The sequence below is a fragment of the Perognathus longimembris genome, chromosome 11 (genome assembly GCF_023159225.1).
Source record: "Perognathus longimembris pacificus isolate PPM17 chromosome 11, ASM2315922v1, whole genome shotgun sequence".
Taxonomy (NCBI): Eukaryota; Metazoa; Chordata; class Mammalia; order Rodentia; family Heteromyidae; genus Perognathus; species Perognathus longimembris.
In genome coordinates, this window is record NC_063171.1 from 28,277,913 (window position 1) to 28,288,025 (window position 10,113).

A 10,113-nucleotide genomic window follows, 5' to 3' on the forward strand; every position below is an offset into this window, starting at 1 on the left:
AGCTCTTTCTTGCTCTGAGGCCTTACCCAATCAAGTCCTCTGCTTGAAATGTTCATCCCTCTCTTAGCAAATTTCTCAGCCTACAGCTCATACAATTAACACATTTTCTGGAAGCTATTCTTGTTTCTACCAAACATGCCTGGACCCTTTTGTTTTAAGTGTTCTGGGGTGGTCTTTTCCCTTTCATAGTTCATGATTTGTTTGTTCCACAAAACTTACATACTCTGAAATGTAATCCCCGAGATCATGTGTCAGTGATATCGGGAGGTAAGATTGGAGGGAGGTAATGAGGTGAGTGTAGAGCTGTTTTGGATAAAGGAATGTCTTCTGAGCTCTGACATTCACTCATCTTTATTGATTAATCTGTTATCAAAGGAGTGGCAGCTTTGTTATAAAAGCAAGCCTTCTATAACATGCTTGTTCTGTCTAGAAGTGTGATGCCCTGTGCTGCCACCTCAGGTCTCCACAGTCACAAGCAAGAAGATAAGATGTAGCCACTTGATCTGATACCAATTTCTCTTCTTGATAAATTACCTCAGTTAGTAGGAGGTCATAGGAAGCCACAAGGGAGAATCAAGTGACCCTCGATGGAAGAAAGTAAGGTCACAAAGGAAAATGTTACACACTTCTTAATTTTGACTTCAGCAGGTCCAAAATCACACAGATGTCCAGGAATGTTGGTTGACAATTTGATTTTATTAGTAATCATGATTTGACGAAAGTAAGTTTTGTCAGGAGCGGGTGGTTCACACCTGTAATCCTAGCTACTCAAGAGGCTAAGATCTGAGGATTGCAGTTCAAAGCTAGGCTGAGCAGGAAGTCTGTGAGACTCTTACCTCCAATAAATTACCAAAAAAGCTGTCAGTAGAGCTATGGCTCAGGTGGTAGAGTGCTAGCCTTGAGCAAAAGCAGCTCAGGGACAGTGCCAAGGTCCTGAATTTAAGCCCTGGGACTAGAAGGGAAAAAAAGAAAAGAAAAAAGATCACAGATGTTGTGCAATCTGTAATCCCCAGTACCTATGAAACTGAGGCAGAATGGATATGAGTTCAAGGCCAACCTGGGTACATATCAAGACCCTGTCTCAAGGGGCTGGGGATATGGCCTAGTGCCTCGTATACTTGAAGCCCTGGGTTTGATTCCCCAGCACCACATATACAGAAAATGGCCAGAAGTGGCGCTGTGACTCAAGTGGCAGAGTGCTATAAAAAGATGCCAGGGACAGTGCTCAGGCCCTGAGTCCAAGGCCCAGGACTGGCAAAAAAAAAAAAAAAGACTCTGTCTCAAGAGTATATGTGAGGGGCTGGGAATAGGGCCTAATGGTAGAGTACTTGCCTCGTATACATGAAGCCCTGGGTTTGATTCCTCAGCACCACATATGCAGAAAAAGCCAGAAGTGGCGCTGTGGCTCAAGTGGTAGAGTGCTAGCCTTGAGCAAGAAGCCAGGGACAGTGCTCAGGACCTGAGTTCAAGCCCCGGGACTGAAAAAAAAAAAAAGAGTATATGTGACTACAAGTGACAGAAAGTCAGTTGCAATTATTTAGCTAAATAGTGTCTTATTTTTTCCATGTGCAGGATCCAGGCTGGTAAACAAGCTCTACAAGGCCCTGGGGACACAAGCTCCTCTTCTGTACGGCTACTTGTCACAAATGGCTTTCATCATAAAATGACTCTCCTCCTTCCAGAATCATAACGGTACTTTTAGCAGGAAAAAAAAAATGAAAATGAGGCAAAGTACAAAAGGCAAAAGCTGAGATGGCAATTACCAGATGACTCAGCCCCATTTTACCGGCATTCCCAGAAGCCCTATAGGGCAACCTGATTTTGCCCTGTAGGGCTAGGCCAAAACTGTGCCACAAGGCCACCTGTCCTTCCAAGCTGTATATTTTAAACTGAACCAAACTGGGTATCTCTTGGGAAAGAATGGGTTTGAAGGAGGCAGCATTAGCCACATTACTCCTGCCTTACCTTAGAACCACTACCACCTTGGGCCTGCTAGGAGGTAACAAGTTTGAAAAGAAATGTACTCACTGCCTTACGTATGAAACTGTAACCCCTCTGTACATCACTTGGACAAAATAAATCAATTTTTTAAAAAGGAAGTAATCCAGGCTTAGTGTCCCCAGAGGACAATATCTACGGTAAATAATCCATTTCCCTGGACACTGCAAGAATCCAGTCTACTCTAATCCATGACTAAGTGATCATCTACCATCTGTTTAAAACTCTAAGCCAGGAGAAAGAAAGTCACAACTTTACTCTGAAGCCCATTGTCCTTGAAAGAGGCTTTCATTGTCGAAAGTTTCTGTTATATCACAATTAAATACTTACATCAACTCAGGCATGTCACTTATCCATGCCTATACTCGGTCTAGCTTCCACAAAGGTATGATTCAAGAAGATTCAAGAAATAGAGAAATTTCATTTTTATACTGAGATTAAATGATTCTTCTAAACATTAAAAACATGTTTCTGCTCTCTCCCAAGCCTATCCCATCTATCTGTGCTGCCATGTCCACTTAACAAGCAGAAAAGAATGACATACTAGGGAAGTACATTCTATAATATGGTGAGCAGCTCAGGGGCCTACAGAGCTCTATTAACACTGATCAAGAAGCGAACATGTTCCGTAGGACAGCTTGTAACCTTGATCTAGAGCCATGAGAGGAAATGGAGCTCCTGCAGGGCAGTCCCCAGTCCAAAATTCACCATCTTTCCTCTACATCTGTGTTCCCATCACTCACTGCCTTTAAGAATCAAAGAAAATGATTGTGCATTCATGCATGTGTATGGGCATGCACACCTACCTCTGTGTGTGCAGACATCCTCTTCTGAGAATGGGGGAGAATGTTAGCATCTCTCTAGGATAACTATTACAAAAAAGAAATGTCTAAACATGAAGCTATAACTAAGCATCCACTTTTAAGTAGGAATTTTGATAGGCAAATACAAATTAAAGTGTCTCCATCATACTCTCTGCACCCATCACTGGATGCACTTTAGTTCAATTCTAATGATAGAACTCAATTCTAACAATGATAGACTCTTCAAGATATGATGTAGGGGGCTGGGGATATAGCCTAGTGGCAAGAGTGCCTGCCTCAGTATACCCGAGGCCCTAGGTTCAATTCCCCAGCACCACATATACAGAAAAAACGGCCAGAAGCGGCACTGTGGCTCAAGTGGCAGAGTGCTAGCCTTGAGCGGGAAGAAGCCAGGGACAGTGCTTAGGCCCTGAGTCCAAGGCCCAGGACTGGCCAAAAAAAAAAAAAAAAAAAAAAAAAAAAAAAAGATATGATGTAGGGTGGAAATAGAGCATAAAAGGTAGAAAACTTTTTGGGTACTCCTAGAATGATCAGAGGAGTGGCCCTGCCTGAATTATCAGTAGCTCTCCAAAGCCAGCCCTCCAATCCTCACCCATCAACACAATGCTCTTTTCCCTGATTCAGGGGCTAAAGGGCAAGAATTCTACCCAACAAAGATCACCAAGCTGGGCTGATGGCTCCACTAGGAGTAATCAATGGAGCTGAACTATAAGGGCTGTAAAAGCAAGATTCTAAAGTAACCCACAGAATCAAGCTGTGACTGTGGATGTGGCTGTTCCAGAGGGCACAGACAGACCTGTAGATGTGTGGGTTGGGGCAGAACTTTCTGTTCTGGCCTCTCCCTTTCATTCCATAGCCCACTGGGCAGCAGAGGACCCCCTAAAAGGAAAAGTGCTCCTGTCTCCTTGTAATGATCAAGTGTACCAGAAAAAGGACTTTAATCATCTCGTCATCTGGTCAGCAGGAGCCATTTATGCCACCGGTGTCTTCTGGGGAGAAGTGTCCTTTTATTAATCACATGTTTTTTTTAGCTAACAGGTGACATTTTACAGTCCAAAACTAGTAACAATGAGGAGTTCAGACTTAGGTTTCTGACATGAAGGAACAAAAAAATTACCACCTTCAATCTATCACTGTAGTTCCTGTCTATTCCGCTCCACCCCCTACACACACACACACACACACACACACACACACACACACACACAGTTAAAATGTACTGAGAAGTTTGCTTCCTTGTGAATTCTTACAAATTCAAAGTTAGAGGTCTTGCTTCAGCTAGTGAGGGCCAAAAAACCTGAATCATTGACACCAGGGGTTTCACTGGGACCCAGGGACTGCAGAAATCTGGACTCATCCACTGGGTAACTGAAAGAAGGCAAGGAAGGGACCAGTCATGCACCAATGTATGTATCCGTTCATCCCATTGGGGATCTTTTTAGCAAGCCAGAGACTAAACCTTTGGGGATGAAAGTAGGTTTTTAAAGGAAACAATTTACTGGATATTGCTATCTATTTAAAGGAAATAAAAAGCAGGATTAAATTACAGGGTATGTTGAACAAGGAAGAACAGCCAGGTACACCTTAAAGAATGGCCCTGGGGCAGAGCAACTGAAAAGTTCTCTGGTATTTCCTGGAATGGCTATCTGACATAATGAGGATCAGACCCATCTTTGTGGTCAGACTTCAATGCTTTCACATGATGCCATGAGCCTAGTACAGTGCCATACGTTTATCCACAGCTTAAAACTAAAACTGTCAGAGCCATGGTTTTCTCAAGTAGAAAAAAAAAAGATGGCTAACAAATTCTTCACAAGATGAAGGTCTTATCTGAATTCAATTACATGCTGTGATTTCTATTTCCAAGTAAGAGGGGATCAAAGGGACCAGATTTTTCTTTCCCAGTTGAAACAATTTAAGATACAAGACAGAATAAATTAGGCAATAAGGGACCAAAATCCCTGAGGAAGAAAAAACATTGAGATGAACCCTAAAAATGGAGTCCTGGGAGTTTCTAGGTGATGGTCTGAGGAGTAGGTGCTGACAGGCAGCCTGGGAGACTCTGAGGTGAACAGAAAGCCCACAGTCCAGGTGGACCAGCCAGAATGCTCAGGTTAGGCGGGGCTCCTCGAGTATAATATAGCACTAAAGTTAGAGGGAATTTTTTTTATTTTCATTATTGTTTGGCAGAGCTGAGGACTAAAGTCAAGGCCTTTACACCAAGTGCCTTTAGCTTAAAACTAAAATGGTTAAGGATCAGTACTCCTTTTGTCCTGAATGGAAAACTTGGTAATCGTGAAGAATGCAATACTCAATGAGACTTTCTGTCTTAGAAGTGTGATGATGGAAAGAAAATTAAGCTTATACTAAAAATTATTCTTTGTTTCTGACTTCAAAACTTAACTCATTGAAAGTAATTTAAATATATTCTGGTACAAGCTTCCAAGAATATAGGCATGCAGACACATCTAACACTCAAGTGATGCAAGAACTCCCAATGCCCAGAATCCAATCAAATAATAACAAGCATTCTAACTATCAGGAATTACTCACAAAGAACAAAAAACAAGGCACAGATGATAGAATTAGTTGAAAGGGACACTGAAACAGTCATCATAAGCTGGGCATCGGTGGCTTGTGCCTGGAATCCTAGCTACTTAGGAGGAGGATGAGATCTGAGGATAGAGGTTCAAAGTCAGCCCAGGCAATTTTATCTCCAATTTTCCAGGAAAAACTAAATAAATAAAAGGCTGTAGCTCAGGTGGTAGAGTCTATCCTTGGGCAGAAAAAAAAAAAAAGCTTAGGGACCACCCTAGGCCCTGAGTTCAAGCCCCAGGACCAGCAAAACAACAACAACAAAAAAAAATAGTCACTATAGCCAGGCACTGTGGTGCACACTGTAATCCTAGCTACTCAAGAAGCTGAGATCTAAGGATCGAGGTTCAAAGCCAGCCTGGGCAGTAAAGTCCATGAGACTCTTATCTCCAATTAACTACCAGAAAACTAGAAGTAGTGCTGTGATTCAAAGTGGTACAGTGTTAGCCTTCAGCAAAAGAGCTCAGGGAGAGCACTTAGGCCACAAGTTCAAGCCCCACAACTGACCACACACACAAAAAAAGTCATTATAACTTTTACATGGTTTTACAAGTTTAAGATGCTAATGCTAAAGCTTGAATATGTGTGGGATACATGATATACAAACTTCTAAATATGAAAAATATAATGCTCAATTTTTTATTTTTATTTTTTTGTCAGTTCTGGGGCTTGAACTCAGGGCTTTGGCACTGTCCCTGAGCTTCTTTTGCTCAAGGCCAGTTGCTCTACCACTTGAGCCACTGCTCCACTTCCACCTTTTCAGTAGTTTCTATTGGAGCTAAGAGTCTCATGGACTTTCCTGCCCAGGCTGGCTTCAACATCATCCTTTGATCTCAGCCTCCTGAGTAGCGAGGACTACAGGCATGAGTCACCAGTGCCCAGCTATAAAGCCCAGGTTTTTTTTTTTAAGAAAAACAAAAAATAACAACAACAACAACAACAACAAAAACAAACAATGGATGAGATTAATGGTAAGTTAAACATCGTACAAATAGCATGAGTAACTTGGAAAACATAACAGAAATTACCAAAAATGAAACATGAGGGGATACAAAAAGAATGAGGAACCAAGGGCTGGGGATTCATGTCTGTAATCCTAGGAATGTTCAAAGCTAACATCTGGAGACTCACAGTTCAAAACCAACCTGAGCAGTTAAGTCCACTTGACACCATTTCCAAAAATAACTAGCAAAAATCAGGGCTAGAGACATGTCTCAAACCACACAGAACACCTGTCCAGCATGCATAAGGCATGCTAGACCACAAGACTACAAAAAAGTATTTCTATATGCTAACTAAACATTAAGAGAGTACAACTTTTAAGTATTAGTAAAAGCATTAAATGAAACATCTAGATATAAATCTGACAAAAGACTCGTACACTAGAAATTGTAAATATTTCTTAAATTAGAGTCCCAAAGTAAATGGAAATATACACTATGTTCAGAAATCTAAAAACTCAATACTTCGATGACATAAATTCTTCTGGAAGTGATCAATGCAATTTCAACTGAAAATCCCAGAAGTCTGTCTGTATTTATATACTCACACAAATGATCCAAGTCCAAAAATTATTAACATTGTGAATTCCATTCTAGCCTGGGTTACAGAGTGAGACTCTGTCTTACGAAAAACAAACAAAAAATGCTTTAAATCATACTCAACAGAAGGTAGGTGACAATATTTTCTCTAAAGATGTGAAAGAAGAAAAGGATGTCTACTTTCACCACGCTTATTTAACAAAGGATTAGAAGTTTCATCAAGAACAACGAGGCAAAAGAACAACCCCTGGAAAGTAGTCAAATAACCCACATTTGCAGGTAACATGATTTTATGTACAGGAAAAGCCTAAATACTTTCCAAAAAACTGGAAGCAACAAACAAACAAAGTACAGTTAGCTTTTTTTTTTCTTTCTTGGTTTTCTGAAACAGGGTAATACTATGTAGCCTAGGCTGGCTTTGAACTTGCAAATCCTCTGCAGTCCTCCTGTATCAGCCTCCCAAGCATTAGGATTGAGTGGCCTGCTATGTCCAGATCATAATGGCATATTTATACACCAAAATAGAACTTACTAAGAAAAGAAATTAAAGAGAGAAACCCCATTTGTAATAGTCATAGAAACAAAATATTCAGGAGTAAATTTAGGCAAGAAAGTGAAAAAACTCTATAATGAAAATTACAAATCACTGATGAAAAATTATAATGGATTCAAAAAAAGAAAAAAAATCCTATGTCCATGAACTGATTTAATGTTGTTAAAATAACAATAGTATTCAAAGCAGTCTATGACTTTTTTTTTTTTTTTTGCCAGTCCTGGGCCTTGGGACTCAGGGCCTGAGCACTGTCCCTGGCTTCTTTTCTTTGTTCAAGGCTAGCACTCTACCACTTGAGCCACAGCACCACTTCTGGCCATTTTCTATATATGTGGTACTGAGGAATCGAACTCAGGGCTTCATGTATACAAGGCAAGCACTCTTGCCACTAGGCCATAGTCCCAGCCCGTTAATTAAATTCTCATCAAAATAACAGTTACTTTCTTCACAGAAACAGAAAAAAAATTTAAAAATATATATGAAACCATGAAAGATCCAGAATGACCAAAACAAACCTGAGCAAGGCCAAGTCAGAAATATTACATCTGACTTTGAAACATCCTACATAAGTTATAACAGAAACATCATCATACTGGTATGAAAACCAACATAGAGACCAAAATAACAGAATAAAGAACCCAGAAATTAGTCCACAAACATATAACCAATGGGTTTTTTTTGTTTTTGCAGTACTGGGGATTGAACCTAAGCGCTGTGCAAGTTAGCTAAGTGCTCTATCACAGACATATCCCCTAGCTCCAGCCAAATGATATTTGGCAAAGGTATCAAGAACAAAGAGAAAGGACAGCCTCTTCAGTGATGAGTGCTGGCAAAGACACATATTCAAGAGTAAAACGGGATCCCTTCCCCACATTACACTCAAATATCAACTCAAAATGAACAAAGATCCAAATGTAAAACCTGCAACATAGACAAAATACTTCAAGACACTGGTGTCTGCCATGTTCTTTTGAGACAGATTATGCTCTCCACAAAAATATAAAAACAAAAATAAACAGAAAAGTGGGATCCTAGTTTCCCTAACTAGAAATTTATCGACACTGTAAAGACAACGCACACAACAGAGAAAATATTAAGAAACTATTCACCTAACAATTATTACCCAGAATTTATAAGAAACTCAAAAACTGATCACCAAAAAGATACTCTTCTTTATTATAGTGCTATTTGCAATAGCTAAAATATAATCAGTTCAGATGTCTACCAATGGATGACTGTGTGTGTGTGTGTGTGTGTGTGTGTGTGTGTGTGTGTGTCAGATTATTCAACCATAATCATGAAATCCTACTATCATCTGCAGTAACAAGGATGGAACTGGAGGCCATGGTGTTAAGCAAAAATAAAACCGGACAGAAAGACAAGTTCTGCATAATGGCATTCATTTGTGTAATCTAAAATGCCATCTAAGAACACAATGGAATCACAGACACTATAGACTGGAGGTCAAGGGGGAGGGAGGCAGAGAAAATGCAATAAGGAGCACCAAAGTACAGACAGGAATTAGTTCTGGTTTTCTGTGGCACAGAAGGGGAACTATTGGTGAAAGCAATCTATATTCCAAGAGTTCTAAAAGAGCAGGAAATTTCCCAGAGCATAAAACGATTCATGTTTAAAGAGATACAAGTTCTCATTACCCTGATCTGATCATTTACCCATCACATACATGTATCAAATTGGCAAAATGTACCCCTAAAAATGTACAAATATTATGTCTCAATTAAAAAAACCGATTTACATCTTGGCAGAGACCTTGCAGTGAATATCAACTTAGACCCAGATGAATATTATTTTTATGTCTTATTTCTAGCTTTCAGTTCCTTTGTATCTTCTTAACAGCATCCCATTGCTCTTTTCTAAAATCAGAAATCTCTTCAGAAATCAGAAATCTCTTCAGAGATTGCAGTGACAATGGCACTCTACTTATACAGGAGTATGGTCAGGGGCACAGTGGGTAGGGCATTTTGGTGAAATGAGAGAAAAAATGGGCAACATCTGCCTTCATCCATCACACAAAGAACCAGGGATTACAGTTCAGGAGAAACAACCTGGTGGTTTTGCTTACCCATGGAAAATTTTTATGTGATTTCTAGTGCCATCTACTGGGAGGCATGGGAACTGGCACATACTTGGATGAGAAGCAAAATCAGGGCAGTGTTACTTTATGGGGGAATGGTATTCAAAATGGACCCTTTCCAAGGATTTAAGATGACTCCCAGGGAAGTTGTCAGTCTGTATACTAGGCTACCTTCACCCCTGGCGTACATGGGCTTCCAAAACTCATCCATGTGCTGCAGTTTGTCATCTGCACTCTTGTCTCCACAAGAAAGAGCTGTCTATCCCGCTCGTATCCTTAACATAAGCTCGCACAAAACTGACTCTAAAAAGAAAAAGAAAAAAGCATAGATGGGACATTATCTCAAGTGAAGTTTCAATAAGATGTAATGTCTTTTATATCAGAGGTGTTAAAGATGGGGAAATGAGAGAAGAGCCACGTGGGGGTGTCTTTCTTTCTATGTATATATTTCTAGACAATATTTTTTTTTCCAATCTGATTTGTGACAATGGTGTTGAAAAAGATGGG